The sequence below is a fragment of the Cygnus olor genome, chromosome 11 (assembly GCF_009769625.2).
Source record: "Cygnus olor isolate bCygOlo1 chromosome 11, bCygOlo1.pri.v2, whole genome shotgun sequence".
Taxonomy (NCBI): domain Eukaryota; kingdom Metazoa; phylum Chordata; class Aves; order Anseriformes; family Anatidae; genus Cygnus; species Cygnus olor.
Genome location: NC_049179.1, coordinates 20934200 through 20955192, shown reverse-complemented (window position 1 = coordinate 20955192; position 20993 = coordinate 20934200). Strand labels below are relative to the sequence as shown.

At 55.5% G+C, this 20993-nt stretch overlaps 1 long non-coding RNA gene across 1 annotated transcript; it reads left to right on the top strand.

Annotated features, from left to right (window-relative positions):
• The first annotated feature begins 310 nt into the window (after positions 1-310).
• LOC121076162 lies at positions 311-2027 on the top strand. The gene is made up of 3 exons (XR_005823366.1): positions 311-413; positions 1622-1786; positions 1865-2027. It is a non-coding gene; the product is annotated as an uncharacterized LOC121076162 (long non-coding RNA).
• The last annotated feature ends 18966 nt before the right edge of the window (positions 2028-20993 follow it).

Here is a 20993-nt window from a genome sequence, read left to right as displayed (position 1 = left end):
CCCCAGCCCAAGCCCACAGCGGGGTGAGGACCCCAGCCCAGCTGAGACCCCCGTGCTCACGGAGCCCCAGCACTCGGGGCCACCCCGGCTCAGGCTGCGCTGCGCCTCGGGGAAGCTCTCGCCACCCTCGCAGTTTGATTTGGCTCCCGAACAAACCAGAGGGTGGTTAAAGACATCTGCGCGCTCTCCAGCTCCCTCCCTGTAATTAGGGTTGCCCAGAGGTGCTGTTCTAACGAGGGCTGGAGGAATTTCCCCGGGTGCTGAGCAAGGAGACCTGGCAGAGGGATTTTGCCTTGGCTCTGGGAAACCTCTACAAACGCCTCAGGGGGGATAAAAAACAAGATAAAAGCCCTCCCCTTATGGCACTGGAGCTTGACTTCGAGCGAGGCTGAAGCTGAGGAGCACCTGCCCGGGTAGGAGGAGTGGGGGAGCCTGGTTTCGTGGGGGGGCAGAGCAATTCGGAGCTGCAGAGGCAGGTGGCGAAGGGAGGTGTCTGCCGGGGAGGAGAGGAGACCGATAAGAGCCGTGGGACAGCCCGGGGTCATCCTGGCTGCCTCCCCGGGGCTCCTCAAGCACTCGCATCTGCAGAGATAACAGCGCTCAGAAGAGGTGGGCAGGGCAGAAGGGAGAGCAGTGGGGCAGGCTGCCAGCCCCCCATGGCGGGGGCATTTTCAGCAGAAGAGCAAAAGCTGTTCTCTTCCCATGGCGTTTGCCTTTGCCCCCTTTGGGTTTCCCACTAGTTTTCCCCTCTCTCTGGAGCAGGCTATCAGCCCTTCCTTCACGACCCAGGCACGGCAGCGGTGCCTTTGCCCCTCCTGCCCTGCCCATATCCAGAGGGCTCCGGTCCCCCCCTGCTCCCCGACAGCACAACCCATGCCCAGTGATGGATCTGTGTGCCCGTCTGTCCTCAGGTGCTCCTGGCTGTCAGGCAGCGTGAGGCCAACAGGCAGGTCCAGCAGGCTGCAAGGAGGTGCTGAAACGGGAAAATAATTTCTAGCATCCCAAAAATTGCTCAGGGACAGAGAATTGGGCATAGAGCACCGGGGAGGGTGAAAGGAGGAGGCTTTTCCTTTCCACCCAGTGGCCAAGTCCCCGCTTTGAGAGAAGGAGGGTGAGAGGGAAGGGGCCAAACCCCGGTGGTTTGGCCGTGCCACGGAGGTGGGGACACCAGGGTGGGGACACCAGGCAGGAACAAGAGCAGCATCCAGCACAGGGCTTTTGGCGCTGCGAGGAGCGGGCAGGAAACCACCCACAGCGGTGCTGTGAACGAGGAGTTTTTCCAATCTGTCTAAAACCGATATTAAAAAGAAACCACAGGAATGCTGGATGCCTTCCATCCCGCTTCGCACCTTTCACAAACCAAAACATCCCTCGGAGCAGCTGGCACCGGAGGGGGGCACTTTGTGGAGCCCACACGTTCGTCAGGAGCGATGCTGAACAGCAGGAGCCTCCTGCGTGGTGTGCCAGGGTCCCTGCTCCCGTCCCCACGGCAGCTGCACCTTCCATCTTCCATCCCAGTGCAGCCAGTCTGAGGAGAAAAGAAGCAATTTCGTTTTTTTTTTTTTTTTTTTTTTTTTTTTTTGTCTTTCGTGCTTTTTGTTTGTGTGTTTGTTTTCCCCAGGGCAGCAGCACTCGCAGGCATCATTAGCGCAGCAGCCACCGCCTGCACCCCAGTGCCCACGACCCAGTTTGCAGACCCAGACCTGCAACGACACCTCTGCAGGTCGGCCCCAGGGCAGGATCTGGCCCAAGGTCGTGCCCTGCGGCTCTCCTGCCTGGCTCACAGGTAGCTTTTTGCAGTTTGTTGTCCCTCAGGTTCTCAGCAGAGATGTGCAGCCTTCTGTACCCCTCTTTGCCCCTCCAGGCGCCCTTCCTCCATAGCATCGGTGCCCGGACCGACCACGGCTTGGGACGAGCAGGGGAAGATGCTCTGGCACAGCTGGGAGAGCAAACCAAAAGCGAGATAAGATGCACACGTTTTAACCCGTCCATTGCAGTGATAGCACAATAAAGTTGCTCAAGAGTCAGCTTAGGGCTTGTTGATTAATGAAAAGAAAAATACTCCCCAGCACCGTGTCACCTGCAGAGCGTCCCCGGCACCGTGTCCCCAGCCTGCTCTGCTGGGACCTGCGCCCACGGCTGCCCCCACAGGGTGAGCGGGCAGGATCCGACCGGCAGTGTCACGTCCGAGCCGCCCCAGGGCTGGCAGCGGCTGCAGCACCTCGCCTTCAGACGCCCGCGGAGCGCGCCGTGCCACCCCGAGCGCTAATTACCTCTAACGAGAAACCAGCGCGCTTCTATTCCACGGGCGGCAGCGGATCCAAGACCCAGCTGCAGATTTTTCTGCATCTTCCAGGCCTTTTTTTTAGACTTTTTTTAATTATTATTATTTTTTATTGAGTCATTCCTTACTAAAGCGGCGTCCCCTCCTTGGTGACACGGCTGCAGCATCAGCCCTGCAAACTGCACCGGGCTTCAGGCTGGCTTTGCTCGGCTTACAAAAAACGTCACTTTTAGAAGCAGATCTTTCTGGTAGGGCTGGGGTGACGAGGCTCGTCAGCACAGGAGTGCGAGGATGCAGGGGAGGCTCCCGCTTCCCTCCTGCAGACCCTCCCGCTGTTTATTTTAGTGCATCTTTGGGAAAATGGCCATTGGTGGCAGGCAGCGATGTTTAATCAGGTTTGTGTTTACTTTCGGAGCCACTGTACAAACAACACACTGTGGGTAAATTAAACAAACACCGGTTATAAAGTCTACATAATCAGCTTAAACTCAAAGCATAATTACAAGAGTCAGAATCTACAGTATCATAAAGATAGGCAGCCAAGGACTGGCTCCAGCACATGACAGAAATATAAGTTAGCTCTGAAAGATAACCTTGTGAGCTACAATTAACTCGCAGGCTTTGACAGTTACCGAAACCCTAAATGAAAATAGCCCAAGGAAAACAAATACAAGGTTTGGCACTCCTGAAGAAATTTAAACCTAAACATACAAATTAAAAGCACCTCGAGAGGCAGGGTGGGATTTAATAACATAATGTCTCCCATTCACTTGAAAGTAATTGATGCACAATAAAAAACCCTTTCTGTCAGCACAGGCAGTGGGAAAACCCACCGAGTGGCTGTGGAAATCAAACCCTTTTCATGTAGGGGTGTTTTTTTTTGTTGTTGTTGTTTTTTTTGTTGTTGTTTTTTTTTTTTTAAAGCAATGACCTGACAGAAGAAAGCCCGCAGGGAAATGGCTGGTTTCAAGAGGTTGTTAACAGACAAAAGCGCCCGCGCCAACCTGGCCCACGCACGACGCCCGCCGTGGCCCGGCCGAGCTGCAGCAAGTGCCGTGCTCCTCGCTCCCCTGCAGCACAAATAGCAGCCGTAATTAGCGTGGGGTAATATGAAGGTGCTGGCAGCCCCGAGGAAAGCAGTGTTATTGCGTGCAGGGGGTACGTGGGGTGCTGGTGGCGTCTCCGTCCCCGCGCCTGGGGATGAATACGTGAGCTGTGTCCGGGCCACAGCGACCTGCCATCCCCACCGCCCGCGGGGCCGTCACTCAAGGACTCGAGAGCTGCAAGGCACGCTCCAAATCCAGGGGCTAAACGCGAGAACATCTTGGCAGCGCTTTCTGCTGACTCCTCCCGGGTTCCCAGCCGGCTCCGGCTCGGTGCACCAGCTCGCCCGGCGGCGCTGCTCGCCCCACTCGGATGCCAGCACAACCACGGGTTTCTGCCACCTGCTCCCGTGGGACAGCTCGGGCACAGCGAGCCTGCCCCCGCTCCGGCTGCTCCTGCAGACACCTCCCCTCGTCGCACCGGGCTTGGTGCAGGGGCTGGCAGCAAGGGCAGGGAGCTGCAGCACGCAGCTGGCACGTGCTGCTCGCGGCAAAGCTTCGGGGAGCAGCAGGCTTCCCGGCGAGGCTGGGAAACGAATGCCTTTTAAAATAAAAGCCGATAAACTGCCGAAGTTAGTGCTGCTCCTCGCTTATAAATCAGAGCGCTGTGCCAGCTAATGGCTCCGGCAATGGGAGTTCAAAGGAAAGAAGTAACCTAATTATAAAGTTTGTTAGATTTATTGTCAGTTAATAACAGCATTTCCAAAGATGCTATGAGTAAGATCAGTGGGTTTCTCATGCTTTACGCATTCTTCTCTTCCCAACAACTATTCTAGGTCAAATTCATTGTGCTGCGTTTCGTTTTCCACCACACGGAGCGAGGACACTTACAAGCAAACCTCACAATGCTGTGATTAGCATAATGAGGGCAGGTGAATATATTGTACTTCCTTTTGGCTTTTTTTGGATTATATAGTGAGCAAGAAAAGATGTCAAGAGCTGCTGGCAATTTTTGCAAATATTAAGGTAATGAAACAACTAGAAGATGCTGAATTATTAAAGGTTCCCCTGCATTTCTGATATTTTATTCCTTTTATTAAATGTGTAAGTGAAGTATCACAGAGCTGGGCTGCCTGCCTTCTCCCACGCCTTTCCCAAAAGTGGTGGAGGGGAGGGAGAGCCAAATCCAGCCCGGTGCCTGCTGCGGCACCAGCTTCTGGCTGTGTAACAAGGGCTGGGTTGCTGCGGCAGCCCAAGGCCCAAAGGCAGAGGAGACAGGGCCGAGTTTCGGGTGAAGGAACGCAAGCGTCCCACGGCAAAGGGCTGCAGGAGCTGCAGGAGCAGCGGGAACATCTCCTGCGGTCTGCTCACAGTTGGGGTCTGAGGGCTGGAGCTGATGGCCGGGGTCTTTCTGGCACAGGACTGCTTGAAATAAACGGAAGGATGAACAAAGCAGATGGGAGCAAAGCCATGCAGAGCAAAGGCTGCCTGAGCAGCAGCAATCATCTCCCACCAGACAGACTTTTCAAGGGTTTCTAAAAAAATCCTTGATATGGCCAAACACTGCAAAAGGGGGCGAGGCTGCGGGGGAGCGGCGCTTCCTCGCCAGCTCCCCTTTCCGTCAGTGAGCTGAGCTTCAAGCCCTTACCATCAGGCACAGAACAAGGGCTGGGTGATTTTGCATCACCACGTGCTGCCAGAAAGGTCCGGGGGTGGCTGCAGGAGCTGCAGCTCCCCCAGCTCTCCGCAGAGCTGCTTGGGGAGAAATCCCAGGACTTGGTGGCTCCACGGCTGGGAGCCCCTGCAGTGCCGCAGCACTGGGGGGGGAGCTGCTGCAGCACAAGGGTCCCCATCAGCTTCATCACTCATCTCCACCACCACCTCCACCACCACCTTCATCTATTATCTCCACCACCACCTCCAGCGCCACCTTCACCCCCACCCAAAGGTGCCCCCCTGCCCCGCAGGGGGTGCATCCCAACTGGCCGTGTCCTGTGGGTGAAGATGCTGAGCAAAACCATTGCCAGATTTTTCCTGGAAATATAAATCCACCTCCCCTCTCACCCGCTCCAGCCAGTGACTACGGCGTTAAAGCAGCATTTTAGCAGCAAGTAGAGGCGGATGGAGGAGCTCAGCCCAGGTGCGCTGTGCCCACTGTTGAGATACCGTGCTGTATGTCCCCACCGCATTAGCAAAACTATCCTGCATTAAGCACTCCAAAATAGGAGTAATATTCTAAGCTTAATTATCATTTAAATATAATAGGAATCTGATGTTTCCACCAAGCGAGCGTGTGCCAATCAGCCAGCAGTAAGCACCGCATTTTCTAAACAAATCGTTATTAACTTTAATATATTGCAGACATGTAGCAAGCTGGATCCAATTTTAAGTGAAAATTAATGGCAAATTCTTGTAACCACATTAAGAGCCATCTTAGTTCATTTGAAATCAGTTAAACATGAAAACAATATGAAAGCCATCTTGTGTGCCTGGAATATAAATATTTGTCCTTATCCTTGCCAGAGCAGCAAGAAAAATTAAGAGACGTTGGCATGTAAGCTTTATATAAACACACTCACAAAAGGCCGACATTTGATGGATTAAACTATTTGTCAATTTTTCCATTTCCTTCGTCAAAAAGTAATTAAACATTAAGCAGATGTCAGAATCTAATTGGTTCTAGAGAATATTGCACAATAGGATTTATGGCAATTGTGAAGTTGTATTTACATGTGTGTAAACAGGCAGCCGTTTGCCAGAAGACAGTGGTCACAGAACTCTTACCTCTTCTGAGTTTAAAAAAGCCTGGTTTTGAAAAGCTATTTCCAGATTTGCCAGCTCAGCACCGAGGGAGCCCAGGAAATTTGGGAACGGGCACCGGTTTGGTGATGAAGCCAGCGCCCAGCTTTGCTGTGATGCTCTCGCTCTGGTCACACCGGCCTCATCCTGCTGCGATGCTGCAGGTCTGTGCCCCGCTGTCGCCACACAGCACCATGCCACCCACACCACCTCCTGGGCACCTTGCAAGGAAATGAAAGTATTCCCTCCCGTTTGAATCCTTTTTCTCCTCTTTCTTCCATGGAGGAATAGTGGCAGGGAAAACAAGTGGGGTAAAAAGTTCTCCTGGAGCTCTTCTTTGCATTTATTTTGTTTTCCTTTCCTGCTTTCCAAAGTGAAGGGAAACCCAAGTACAAAAGAAGGAAAGGCTTCAAAATGTTTCTAAATTTTCGGTCAGAACTGCATTTCTCTTGGTATTTTCTGCCCGGGTTACTGACCTCCAAGCAGCAGAGCACCACGCAGCCCTGCAGCCCCGCACTCCCCATCCTGCAGGAGCCAGGAGGGGACTGTGCGGGGCCTTGGAGCCCAGCAGTCTTAAACAGCAATTTGCAACCACATTAGTCACTGCTACCAGAAACCTTGCATCTGAGCCCAAGGACTAGGGGCTGATTTCGGCAGCCAGGTGCTTGGGAGAGACACGCACCCTGTTTCTCGCAGCGCATCCAAGTAGCGGCTGCTGGCTGCGGTCCCAGCAGCTCATTACCGGCTGCCACGCGCTCTTGCCCACCGCTGTGCAAGTGCTTTTCCTTTTTGTTTCTTCCTAATTGGGCCAGTGCACGGAAATCCCTGCTGTATCACGACACGAACAGGCAGAGAAGCGAACAGGAAAGGTTGTTACCCCAGAGGATTTTGCTTATTCCCCAGGTGCAGTGGCTGGGGCTGTCGATGGCGAGTGCTGGTGCCCCCCATGCGCCCACGGAGCCCCGCTGGGCATCGCAAAGGGGACACGGCAGGGAGGAGCAGACAGACCCCAGCTTCTCCCTCCGGCATTTCCAGAGGAGGAACAGCACCCGAAACGCTCTCACCTGCAGGATGGGTGCAGCCCTGCAAGCCCTGGCTGAAATATCAGGGCACTGGGGAGAAAGGCACCTTGCTGCCCCAATGGGATTTATCTTCCGAGGAACCAGGTCATCTCTGAGGCAGGTGCTGGTGCCAGTGCCAGCAGCGGAGCACTTCCCGAGGTGCAGCACAGCTCGTGCCATCCCGGGCATCACAAGCAGCCACCTCCTTGGATGGTGGAGAGCTCGGGAGCTTCCCGATGAGTTGCTGGGCGCAGGCAGCGCAGCCGCTCACAGCAGGGATTTGGTATGTGGGGGAGCCTGAACATTGCCCCAGGCTAGCTGGAAGCCAGCACATGTGTCTCTGCTGATTATTTTTCTGCTTTTCTTGAGAAAAGCCATGATGACTTCTTGTTTTCATTGGAAAGACATGCATCTGAGACACGGGGGGTTTGTTCTCCAGAAAATTACGGCGGGTTTATGAGCAGTAGAGCATCCGTAGATGATGTGGATGTGGAAGGCTCCTCTGAAATCACCAATTCATGCAGTTCCCGGACAGGTGACACCTCTGCAAGGCCGTGTCCATCCCAGCCAGCAGCCAGGCAGCCCCGCAGCAGGGCAGGACACGAGGCAGGGCCGTGCCTCAGCACAGGAGGGGCAAGAGGGGCTCCGTGCAGGGATCCCAGGGCTGTGCACATTTGTGAGAATTGCCATGGAAACTGCTCGACAGCCGGCGGCTTCGCAGCAAAACCTGCCCAAGTTCCCCAAAGACACCTCCGAGGACGAGGCAGCGAAGGAGCACTGATAACAAGGGCAGTGAAGGCGGCTCGATGTGCTGGGGCTGCGGGGACACGCCGCTGTCACCCTGTCCTGCAGCAGAGGCCAGCATGCCGTAACCCAAAACAGCCCTGGGCTGGCTGACAGGCAATCTCTTCTCTTGCTGCACATCCCGGCCCCAGGAGTCACCGCCCGGACCAAACCATCAGCCCAGGAGAAGCCACTCCTGCAAACCTCACCAGTGCTGATGCTCGGGAGTCAAGCTACAAAGGCAACATGCTGTAACTTTGGGTGATGGCTCAGTTTAAAGAGGATTTGGTTTATTCCTGGCTTGGCGTGCACGGGACCTGGTGCAGCACCAAAGCACAGCCTCCTCTCGGAGCAGGGCAGCTCAGCCCAGAGCTGGCGTTTCCCCTGCCGCTCACCCACCTTATTTAACGAGAGAAGCCAAGCAGTGGCACGAGCTCTCCAGGGATGGGAGGGAATAACAAAAATTCCCCCAGGAGGGGAAGTCACCCAAGCGTGGTCTCGCTGAGGGCAGCACACCAGGGCCAGGAAGAGGAGCAGTTCTGTGAGCCCAGATCCGGCCGGCGCTCCCGGGGCTGAGCTCGGCCCTCCAGCAGCCTGCGCGGCCGGCATCCAGGCGGTGTTGCCTAAAACGCACATTATAATTTACAATAAAGACATGGGAACAGTGACATTTACTGCAGACCTTACGCTCATTAAAACAGTCTCATTGCCTCATTAATTCCATTTTTCAGAAATTATGTTCATTTTTATGCACTGTATTAGCTCCTCATGCATTTCACATGCTGCTATTCCACATTTAAGGAATATGTCTTGGAGAGATTTCCAAATCAGCAATCCCAGTGCCCTAGAAGCAAAATAATTACTTTTTCCATTGCTAGTTCCTGCTAACCCACTCAAGATAAATAAAATTAATGCAACTACATTTGTCATGTGAATTTAATTATTCCAAACAGCATTAGCCTGGCCTATAATTGTACAGTAAATGTGCTTCACGATATCAAGGCTCACCGAGTGGAATGGAGTAGCGGGCATTTTTACATTTCCAAAAGCCCCACGGAAGCACGATGCCAAAGCTGGGGAGGGAGAGGAGGCTGCTGTCACAACACGAGTGACACAAGCAGCCAGCGATGCCACCAGCCAGAGCCGGGATGCTTGCAGGAGATGACAGCAGGCACACACTGAATTCAGCCTCTAACTGCAGCACGGGACGTGGGACCGTAGAGCTGAATGCAGTTCAGCCATTTCAGGCTGCTCTGGTGGAGAAACCCAACTGCTTCGTGTCTGTCTCGGGAAAAGAGGGCTTTCATCCAGCGTGGAGCAAATCTGGGAGGTGCACGTGGTTGCCCCAAGAGCTGTTTCTCCTCCTCTTGCTGGGTGCATGAGCCCAGCGCAGGGCAGGCTCTTTGCAGCCCCTGCCATGAAGACAGAGGAGCAAAGTGGACACCAGAGCAGGTGGGTGCTGGGCCTGAAAGGTGGGGGGCAGCAGCACAGGGGAGCTGTGGGCACGATCCTGCCCCAGCGGGCGATGCCCCGGCTGTCCCCGAGGAGCCCGGCTGTCACAGCAGGGCGAGGATCAAAGCTCAGTCTTCAATGGGGCTTGAGCCACTCAGTGCTTTGAAGGCTGAGATCAAAGCTTTGCACTGGCATTAGGTGCTGCGAGGCCTGATGTGCTGCAGGCAGCTGGGATGGCCGTTGCCAAAAAAAAAAAAAAAGTGCCATCCCCATCCCCATCCCCATCCCATCCCCATCCCCATCCCCATCCCCATCCCCATCCCATCCCCGTCCCCATCCCCGTCCCAATCCCATTCCACCACCAGCCTCCTCCAAGAGCACCCCACCAGCATGGGGCTCCTGGATCCTCCTTCTCTTTGCCCCCAGCCTGCTCGTTTCAGAAATAAGTAAAAAAAAAAAAAAAAAAAAAAAAAAAAAAAAAAAAAAAAAGTCTTCCTAGCACTTTCCTGGTCTTCTCTGTGTTGGAACGCTGCTTGTGCCCATCTCCCAGCAGCTCCCAGGACACAGGAGCACTGCAGGCACAGCAGGTGCTTGGTTTGCCCTTCCCCTGGGAATTGCTCGGCCACCTCGCCCGGTGCGTCCCGCTGCAGGGACAGGGTGACACGGTTTGCCCCGCAGCAGCCTGGCACCACCATCAGGGCTCACCCCGCTGCCCAGGGCTGAGTGCCTCTGCCGCAGGGCTCCTGGGAACTGCCCAAAAAGCCAGCAGGACGGCACAGCCTCCAGATTTCAGACATCTCCCAGACTTCTTTATTTACCATCTGCAGTGGCGTACTCCAGGACCACCTGCCCTCTCTCCCAGCTAAGCCTGCAGGAGTTTCAGGCACCCTGCGTGGCCATGAGCATGCTCTCGGCTGTTAGTACCTGCAGGAACATCTCTCCCTGCCCTTATCCCCATCTCATCTCTTTCAGCTTTTTACCCTTCCCAGCACGAGCCCTCTTTCCCGCGCCTCCCAGGAAGAGGCAGCCTGCACTCCACCACCCCCTGACACTGCATTTCCTTCCAGCTCGGCCAAAACCGCCGTGTATATTTAATCCCTTGCCTATGCCTCACAGCTACTCTCCTTTGGAATTAATTATTTAATCCCCTAGCTGTATTATTTAGCTCTCTGAAGCATCCTGGGCTGGAGATTGCATGAACAATTCCCTGCAGATGGAACCAGCGACGCAGCACGTCCCGAGGTGCTGGGCACCCTGCGGAGAGCACCCAGTGCAGGGCACGGGGGGGGCAGGACCTCGTGCCCCCCAGCCAGCCCCCTCTGCACGTGCCTTTAGCAGCGTTTCCTGCAAAGGAACAGGCCTGGGATGAAGCCGGGCTGTGGCATCCCCTCTTTAACATGCACGCTGGGTGCATACGTCGAGCTATCCAATATTAATGAGGGAAGGGTTTATTGCATTTCGTTCCCAAGGCTTCTTAAAGTGGCACCGGGCCACAGACAGCTGCTTATAAATAGGCAAGTGTCATTTAGAAGGTCACGCAGCGAACCTCGAAAAGAGCCAGAAACTTAACAGGGAACAGCGAAATGCAGACGAAATCAGAGGGAAACGCGCTCCCACACTCGTGGCCCCCCGTCCCCTCCGCGCAGCAGCACCCTGGGGGCAGCGAGGTGCTGCTCAGGAGCAATTACAGCTCCATCAGGAGGCACCGAGAAGCCACAGAGCAGCTCCTGCAGCAGCAGGCCTGTCTCTTAATGGATAACTTAATATCGTGTGCTGCTTCAGCACCCGGCAGGTCCCCACCCATCACTCGCAGCGCGAAAGGTCGGCGACCACGCGGTGCCCGCCGGGGTGGCACGAGGGGCGGCCGTGCCGCGGGGCCTGCCCAGCTCTTTGGGAAGCGAGCGTGAGCTGTAATAAAAGCCAACTCCTCTACCCTAAATAAAAAAACATTCCCTGCCTTGAAGAACAACATTTTTTTTTTATTATTTCAAAGTACCCTGTTCAGCAGCAGAGCATACAAATACTCATAGCTACGCAAATAGCAACTCTTTATTTGCTTTGTTTGCTCAGCTAATATTGACTTTCCAGCCTAACACTGCTGCTATTGAGTTTGGCTATTCACAATAATGTTTGACGAGCATTAGAACAGCGCAGTGATAACAGCATGTGCAACCGAAAAAGCAATCCATCACCCCTCCGTGGGATAGTGCCATTATGACGGGGGGGGGGGGGGGAAAACCCGTCTGCTTATTCAGTCAAGTACAACTGTTGAATATAATGCTGGCAATGACACTCCTGGCTAGTGCAAACAACCCAAGGTTACAGTGTTATTGTGTACTGGAGCAGAGCAAGCACTACAGAAAGGCTGCATTTCTGCTCGTCACCTCGGGTGGGACCACGAGGGGTTGGTCTCTGGTCGGGTCGGTGCCAAGAGCAGCCATGGAAAGGGCAAGGAAGGTTGCCTGAGGATTTTGGCTCATACAGGAGCTTCAGCACGGCACCCCGACGTGGAGGTCGGTGCCGTGGGCATCCCACGCCGCCGCTTTGCTGCCCTAAAAACCCGGGGCTGGGCGGGCAGCCCGTCCCCGCAGCAGTGCCTGCCGCGGCTGCGCTTGCCGTGCTCCCCTTCCCGAGTGGCTGCGTTTGTCACTCTTCCCTGCTAACACTCAACTTTACAGACAGATTTTGTTTCCCTTCCAGATTGCCGAGCCAGACTGATTGCCTTGTTTGCCTCCCACGTGCGTCCACTAGTTTATAGAAAATAGATGCGCGTGCGGATCAGACGTACACACAGAGGCAGGGAGCAGCCCTTGTCTAGCGCGCTGATCAGCCTGCTCCCTGCCTGGTGCGATGTGAGCAGAGCGGCTGGCCGGGGACACGCAGCCCTGCCACAGGACCTGCATGCCCTCCAACTCCCACGCTATCAACGCAAGCCCCGGGTTTAGCTTTTAAAGGCTCTTCTGCCATCAGGAAGCTGTCCCCCCTGGGGCAGGAGCCAGAGGTGTGCAGCCCGGAGATGTTTTGGAGCTGCTGCCCCAGCTCCTTTCCTGCCTTTCCCTGGATCCTGGAGAGCCCCCGGACACGCAGCATCACTGGGACAGCAGCTCTGGGGTGCAGGATGGGGACAGGGCAGGTGATGCTGGCTGGGGCAGCTGGGTTCAGCCCCTGCCTCTCTGCCCCATCCTGGGCAAAGTCCGTCCGCCCTGGTGGGTAAGAGAGGGCGAGCCAGCTTGGGAGCATTAATTCCTTGTTTCTGTGACAGCATTTTCATGTCCTGACCTTCAGCCTTGCAGCACCCCACCCGGCACAGCCTCCTCTTCCTCCTTCTCCGCCCGTCAGCCAAAGCCGCGGAGGCACGGAGAGCAAGCACTTGAGAAATGACCACGCGGATAAACACAAAAAGGCAAACATTGCTTCCCACCGCAAGCATCTCCAAAATAACGAAACAAAGAGGCAATTATCATTAGTCAGCTGCTCGGCGGGGCTGGGAGGCAGGGCAGGAGCTGGCTGTTTGCTTTGGCTGAATCATCACCACCGAGAGGCACCCAGCACCTGCGCCGCGTGCACGCAGGGACCGCCACCCCTCGCAGGGGACCAGGGCAGTGCTCAGGGGACGATCCCTTGGGGTCCCTCTGCTGCCAGTGCCTGACACAGGGCCCCAGCATCCCCCTGCTTATGTGGCTGTGGGAGCTGCGGGAGCTGGGTGGTGGGAACACCAGCGCCAGTCGGGCCAGGGGAGGTCATTCCTACGCACAAGCCCCTTTGGATGCTGCAGAAAAAGTAAGGTGTCTGCATGCTCCTTTACCCTCACACTGCCTTTTGCGCTTCTCCTGGGCAGCCAAATTGGCCAGGTCGGTGTGCACAGAACTTCCCAGCCCAGCCAGGGCCACTCAGACAAGCTCAGGAGGGAGGGCTGTGCCCTGGTCCGTGCCCACCGGGACCCTCGGTGCCCCGGCTCACCCCCACTGCACTCTGCCGTGTCTCCAGCTCTGCTTTCCTGCCCCACTGGGGCAGGAGGGCGCCGGGACGGGGCAGCACAGCCACGTGTAGATGGGGCACAAGCCGCATTTCTGTGCGCACAGACCTGCTGATGAGCAAAACGCGGCCGAATGCAAAGGTGGAAGGCAGACACGCTGATGGCAGGACGTTGCCGCAATAAGTTAATGATTGTTAACGAAGTTGGCACTCTGTTTTAGGGAGCCGGCAGTGCTGCAGCTGGGAATCACGGAGCGGGAGGGCGGCGTATTCCCCCAGCCCACAATGGGGGCTGGACACCGGAACGACCTTCTGCTCCCGATGTCCGCAAGTGTCAGGGGAGATGACGGGTGCCCCCCTTTTTTTCTGGTAGAAAAATGGAGAAAATGCATTCAGGCAGCAAATGACTCATAAAAGCAGCAGCTCACTCATGAAGGCAGCAGAATAGCAGGTATCCGGTTTCCACGAAACCCCGTTTTCGGCTGTTTGTGTCCCAGGAAAAGGCCCAGGGAAATGTAGCCGGCCACGGAGGAGCCCCGAGCGGGACGATGTCAGGTTTGGGGGAGCAATTTTGGTGTTATTATATGACATTATTCCCAAAACGGTGTGCAGACTGGAGCTCTCTGCTCTTTATTAGCCTGCTCTGGGCGTGCCTGGGCCTCGGGTCTGCTCGCTGACAAATAACAGCCTGTTATTAATGTCATTACTATTACACACGTATTTCTATAGAGCCCATCACGCAGGCTCTCAATTATGCTTTGTGCTTATGTAGCACCTTTCCCTTCAGGTCCCATGCTGCTTTACAAACATTAAACCAATGTTGGAATTTTTGCCAAAGGCAAAAAAAAAAAAAAAAAAAGAAGGGGGGGTGGGGAGGAAATCCCAGCGTTGATGCCTCCAGTCTCTGCCTGCCTCGCTCACTCACAGCGACAGGGATTGTATGCAGGAAAATATACAAAACATCTAATTTTGGTGTGTGAGGGACTGGTGTCGGGGCTGTGCCCGGTGCTGGGGCTGGATGCGGCCCCCGTGGGGCTGCAGGGAGCTGGGAGGCTCGGTGGCCTCGAGCGGCTGCCGGGGATTCCTCGAGCCCTGGGCGTGCCGGCACCCAGCGCGTCGTGCATCAGCGCCTTTAATGAGCAGGGCAATTAAACTCTCCCACTCCCAGCCCGGAGTGTTTTCTCTCTGCACCGTCACAGGGGAAATTTCCAGTGCCTGCTGCAGGTTTTTATTCCTCTGAAAGATGAAAGCACCGAGTGCTCCCATGGGGTTCACTCCCGGACTCCCGTTGCAGCTCTGGGACCCGGGTCCTGCCCCTCCTGGCGCAGGGGAGGTGCTGAGTCCCTCCTCCTTATGCAGGTCAAAGCGCCACGCCATGTTCACACAATTACCTTCCGTAATTAGTTACAATTAGCCTGCTGTGGTTTGGAAGCCTCAGCAAGGGCTTTATCCACGAGAATGCTGGCGGTGCTGCACCGGGAGAGGCTGCGCAGCCTTCCCCTTGGGCTGGGGGCTGTCGGTCCCTGCCCCGGCTGCGTGCCACCTCCTGCATGCCCCCTCTGCCACCTCCTGCCTCGTGTCTTCCCCATTTCCGAGGTCAAATCACCTGCAGAAAAATAATCAGCTCCTGTCGGTAACTTACGGTGGGGTTTCCCAGCCTCACCCCGTTCCTGATGGCTTTCCCTTTTGGCTACTTTTGCTCTCTGGCCACCGAGGGCTGGATCCTATGGGAAGTCCCTCTGAGGTCTGGGTCGGACTCCTAAATAAATAGCGCTGCAGGCGCACACAGGCTCCTAAACCTCACGGCTGCTTGAGCACCCCTGGAGCACAGCCCAAGGCGATGGGGGCAGATGTCCCCAGCTGGATGCGGCAGGAGCTGAGGGTGCAAGCCACCAACAAGCCAGGCAGTGGCCCCGCTGTCAAGAGCAGTGGCCACGGGGATGGGGCTGCTCTGCGGAGGAGCCCCCCGGCAGAGGCAGGCCACGAGGCTCGTGCTGTGCAGCAGCTCTCCAGCTCCCTGCCCCAGGAGGACCGATGCTCTAAGCGGTGCCAGCGAAGAGATGCTTGCTATCACACGTGGCACTTACTCTCGAAGCACTTTAAAGCTTCAGAGCCGTCTCCTCTGCCAGCGGAGCAGCGCTGCTGGCAGCTCTCTCTCCCAGTTCACTCCGATGATATCACGGACACGCAGCTGCACCACTTGTGGATCAGCTCGGCGTGCACACGGGGGGGCACAGGGCGATGGCTTGCAGGTCCGGGGGCTGGAGGGAATTGGAGGGGATTTCAGCCAGGGGCAAGTGTGGCGATGCCTCGAGGGCACCCAGCACAGCAGCTCTGCAACAGCCTCACACCCAGGCTGCGTCCACATCTGGCACTTGTTCTCCCCTTACCAAACACCCAACATTTACCCTCAGCCCCATTCCCATCCTTTGGCCCCGCAGCATTCTGACTTCCCTCCAGTCCCTCCTCGCCTTCCTCCCTGTCACCCCGTGCAGGGTCTCTACAGTGCCACGATGCGCGCACTCATCCCTCCCTGGGTGTTTCCTGTCCTTCTGACGCCCGTCAGCTGGCTTGCAGGCACCAGGGCCTGTCCTGCACCTTGTCCTGCACCCGCACAGCACCCAAAGCGTGGTGGGGGCTGCTGGGGGGGACCAACAGACCGTCTCTGGAGCCGGGAAGGGCACACAGCCCCGGCTCCTCTTGGATGCACTACCCAAAATGTTTCGTGCTGACTTTCTTTCTCAGCGAACTGCTTTGGATTCAGGGTGGGGAAGAGCTCTGGAGGAATAAAACCTCTCAAGGGCTGGAAAAAAAAAAGGCCCATTTGGTGGGAGCTGTCACATCTATAACCGATATTCCCAAATTGTGCACTTTTGAAGATTTTTGAAGAATTAAAGCAGAAAAAAAAGTCACTTCAATGAATAATTCAGACTTTTTTCCCATCATCTCTGGACCTTTCCGAGCTATAATTTCAAAGATAAAAGAACAAACGAGCTCGTTTCATACCCTGGCGTTTGCACTACCGTCCTCCCGAGCCGCTCCCAGCCCCGCAGCCGGCGGCAGCAGCAGCAGGAGCTCGGTTCCAGCACATGAACCGGCTCGCCGGGCACGGCAGGGAGCAGCGGGCAGGGCGAGACCTCGGCCCAGCCTTCTCCATCCAGGAGTTTTGCAACCGACTTCAATGGGGCCGGGGTTTCGCCACGGCGGGCGGCCGGGCAGCGGCTGGCGTTCATCTCCAGAGCTTCAGCTGCAGGAGCTCGTCACCGGCCGCTCGCTTGTGCAACGCCCCGAAAGGGCACGTTTGTGCAACGCTGCTGCCCCTCGCCTGCTGAGAGCCATCTGGGTGCATGGTCCAAGCAAAGCTGCTCTGTCCTGTGTGCCCGGGGGGGATGCTCAAGGGGATGCAGCTCCGCAGGGGAGCCGAATCACGCTCGCCTCTCGTCCCGTCGCACAAGTCACACCCAGCCAAAACATTTCCAGATCCCTGGGGAACAAACCAACGCGTGGCTTTCTTCCCCAAGGCCTTCCCCCCCGCTGCTGTTGTCACAGCGAGGAAACCTGCTTTGTTCTCACAGGTGCCGAGCCCGGCCGCCTCCCAACTTCCGCGTGCTGCGCTTTCTCATGATCAGGGAACGCCAAGCAGCTTCCAGCCCAGAGCACCCGGGTTAATTACTCAGTAATAGCAGCAAAACACCCTTAGCATTCTTCCGGAAACACACTCCAGCCAGCACGGAATGTGATGCAACGCTCTGATTCATCTCAGTGTCTAGGAAAATATCAGAGCAATAAGCTGATAAGGAAGAACAGGCCCAATGCAGCTCATTTTCAACGGGTAATTAGAACAGTCTGGGTAGGAATTATGACAAAGTTCCCACTGGTGTGCCTCAGGGCAGGCGTCCCATCCCGTTCCTCTGCAGGTGACAGCGACAGGACCCGAGGGAATGGCACAGAGCTGGGACAGAGGAGGGTCAGGCTGGTGTCAGGGAAAGGTTCTGCACCCAGAGGTGGTCGGGCACTGGACAGGCTCCCCAGGGACGTGGTCACGGCACCGAGCTGCCGGAGCTCAAGGAGCCTTTGGGCAACGCTCTCAGACACACGGTTTGATTTTTGGGTGGTCCTGTGCGGAGCCAGGAGTTGGACTCGGTGATCCTGGTGGGTCCCTTCCAGCTCGGGACGTTCTGTGCTTCTGTGATTCTTCCAGACCCACCTGCGGGAGCCTCTGGGCTGCGCTCCAGGGCACTGTGCCCACGCAGGAGCGGCTGGATGGCACCGTGCTGGCATGTCGGGGCTGTCAGTGCCACTTTTGGGGTCCCAGGGTTGCAGGAGATGCCACCCTGCAGCCTCTGCACCGAGCTCCCAGGCAGGCTGTGGTGTCAGATCTCATCCTGATGGTTCTGCCTTGGCCGCCCAGATTTCCCCAGCAGCACAGCGGTGGCTGTGTGTGACCTCCTGCTCCTCCTGGGACCCCAAAACCCCTTATGCTTGGCTTTCCAAGTGGCTGAAGCCAGGTGCTAACAGCCCCCAGGCCCCTACAGCAGCAGTACCAGCAGTGCTGGAGCCAGCCCAGGCATCCCCATGGAGCCAAACCCCCTCGATGGCATCCGCACGCCAGCTCAGGGTGGGCTCTGCTGCCGTCAAAGCAATCCCCACCTCTCATCCTCTCCGCTCGGGCTGAATGTCAGAGCCCCAGGCTGTGCCGTTCCACGCAGACACTTCCACCTGGCATTCAGCAAGGGAGGAGAGAGTTCATTTCAGGTCCCACAGCCCCAAATCGTGCCACTCTCCGAGCGCTCGCCGTGTTAATCAGCACCGAGGGCTGCCCGCGCGGGCCCCGGGCCTTGGGCTCCCCAAAACCTCAGCAGCTTTGAGTCCCTATCGGCGCACTTTGCCCACGCACGCCGCATGCACGTGTCTGCGGTGCTCTGAAAGGTTCTGTGCCGGGGGTTTTACTCCCTGAATAACCTGCGGACTTTCCTTTCGCTTATGCCTGCTTAGCAAGTCCTGCGCGAAGAGGCTGCTGTGACCCGCAGCTCTCCCGAATTACCATCAGGACAGGCAGACAACACCCTAAATGCCACCAGAAGGGCTGCTCTGAAGGCAAGGAAGCTCCAGCTTGAACCTAGGCGATTTTTCCCAAGAGAGGAATGGTCAGGCTCAGCCACGTGAATGCGCCGAGGCCATTCCAACGCAGCGCCCAGGGCTGGTGGTGCAACAGCGGTGACTCAGGACACGGCGTCTGCACCCTCTCACCCCTGCTGGCGGGCACTGCGTGGGCTGAGCTGCCACGGGACGCCGGGCACGAGTGCTGACAGCCGCCCACCAAGCAAAACTGGGGCAGAGGAACAGCACTGCTCAACCCGAGTGGCCGGCCGAGGCCACCAGCGCCGGCTCGTGCTCATTTACTGCTCATCCCCCAGCATCGCCCCCATCATCTGCAGCGTAATCTCCTTTGCATGCCGGGCAGCAAGCCTGCTTTCTGCTTCACTTGTTTTCCCCTGCAGAAAGCGTTCTCTAACCACCATTATCTAATATTTAGCAGCGCACTGTAATAAACAAAGTGTTAGAGATGAGACTACACGTCGCACTTATTGTTAGGCTGTGCATTCGAAATGAAAAGGCTGTTAGCTGGATGAAATATTGTTCCGTGCAGCTTTTAGGTATTTTCTGCTCTCGATCAGAGCCCAATTAGATTCCTTTCCGAGGGAAAAACGACTCTTTGAGGCACGGGAGCTGAGCACCTTAGCTGCAAAAAAAGAAGCTTTTAGAATAATTGTCACTTAGCACAAAGATACATTTGGTTACCAAAAATGAAAACTGTGCAGATCATTATCTGTCCCACTTATCCTCCTTCCGCAACACGATGAATTAAAGATGATTTGCACTGCCACAAGCCGCCACCCAGGCAGACACCCTGGTCCGAGCCGCGGTGCCCCCCTGGGGGCTGGAGTGAGGTGCTCCGAGGGTGCTGGGTGCCCCTGCAGGATGGGACCCGACGCTCGGTCCCAGCACACCTCTTGGGTGCTGATTCTGGCCCTGCTCTGCTTTCTTTCAGATGCAGATTAAAAGCATGTCCCGGTTTTATGGAAGAGACTTGAGCCAATTTCCAGCCGCCTACCCCAGCCTGGCAGCCACTCCAGAAAAACATTTGGCCTCTATTGTTCCTCTTTGTTTTAATCTGGAATCCAGATTTGCCTGGAGTCCTCTGAGTACTTTTTCCTTTTTTTTTTTTTGTTGTTTGTTTTCGAGTCAGGTGTTTTCCATTCACTGATAACATCACCGTGTTTGTTCCAAGATCACCTGCATAAACATGATCTCAGCGCAAGGGGCAAGGTTCAAGAGTTGAAATCTGCACCATTGTGTGCCTGTGTGTGAGCGTGCCTATGTCAGCCAAACCTGTATTTTGTCCCTTCTAATTATACCTCACCATATTAACAGATAATAGCTGTACATTTAAGCAAATTATCTCAAATAAAAAGAGGACAATAATTACACTGTTTGTTTTTGCTCCTTTCATTGCTGGAATTATTCTTTGTTTGCCTAGAGTTAAATATTAGCGAGAACCTTTCTGCACTAATGTCTGCTCAGTTGCCTTTTACTGTTTTAAACCAGCAAGAGTCAGTAAAAGTTTGGGCAAATATTAGATTTGGCAGAGTTTGCTGTTTGTATCAGGAAACCGATTGGTGTTATTGATTGACAGATGTGACCAAATGTTTAGAAAGTCTGTCCTCTATTGGATTCTGCTAGGTGTTTCAGCAAACAGTCCTAATACAAGGCAAACAGAGTTATTGGAAGAAGTACCAGCCTGTGTTAGCACAGCAAACTGAGGGCTATGCAAACAGCTTAAAAGAATCTGGCCACCTTCATATAACCTTTGATGTAGGTATTGATCCTTCTGAAGGTGGCAAAAAGTTTGAACAGGGAGCAGATTGAGTGGGATCAGATATATATAAACACCGTAAGAATGTAAATGTTATCTTTAAGCTACACTGTCGCTTTGGTAATGGATGTCTGTTTGGAATTTATCTTCTTCCAAATCTCTAAATCCATGCAGCAATAAAAATTAATAATAACTTTTAGATAGACTGCCTCCTAAGTCTCTCTCTCCTCCCCTGATAAGCACAGCATCAGGCATCTTTAATTCTTCTAAGCCGAGGACAGGGGCTTGCGGCGAGCAGGAGCCGCGGCCTCGAGGGCTGCTGGCGGGTGGCCAGGCTGCTGGGGCGGCACGTGGCCGCGCTGGTGGAGCTGCATGGGGGTGCACAAATGGGGAGCACTGGGGTGTGCCAGCATGGGGGTGCATAAACGGGGAGCACTGGGATGTGCCAGCATGGGGGTGCATCAGCGGGGCGCACGGCGATGTGCCAGCAGGGCAGCACTCGGGTGCTAATGGGGTGGTACAACCCCAGTTTGGCGGTGCTCTTCGGGGCAGGATGAGGCCATGCCTTCTCGCTGGGCTCCTGCACGCTCTGCAGAGGAAACTGCCTTGCAAAAAGCGTTCGGAGGCAGCCCTGTCTCAAGCAAAGTGCCGACGTGGTGGCACCCCATCAGCACCACCGAGCCCCAGCAGCCAGCTCGCTGCCAGACGCAGGAGGCATC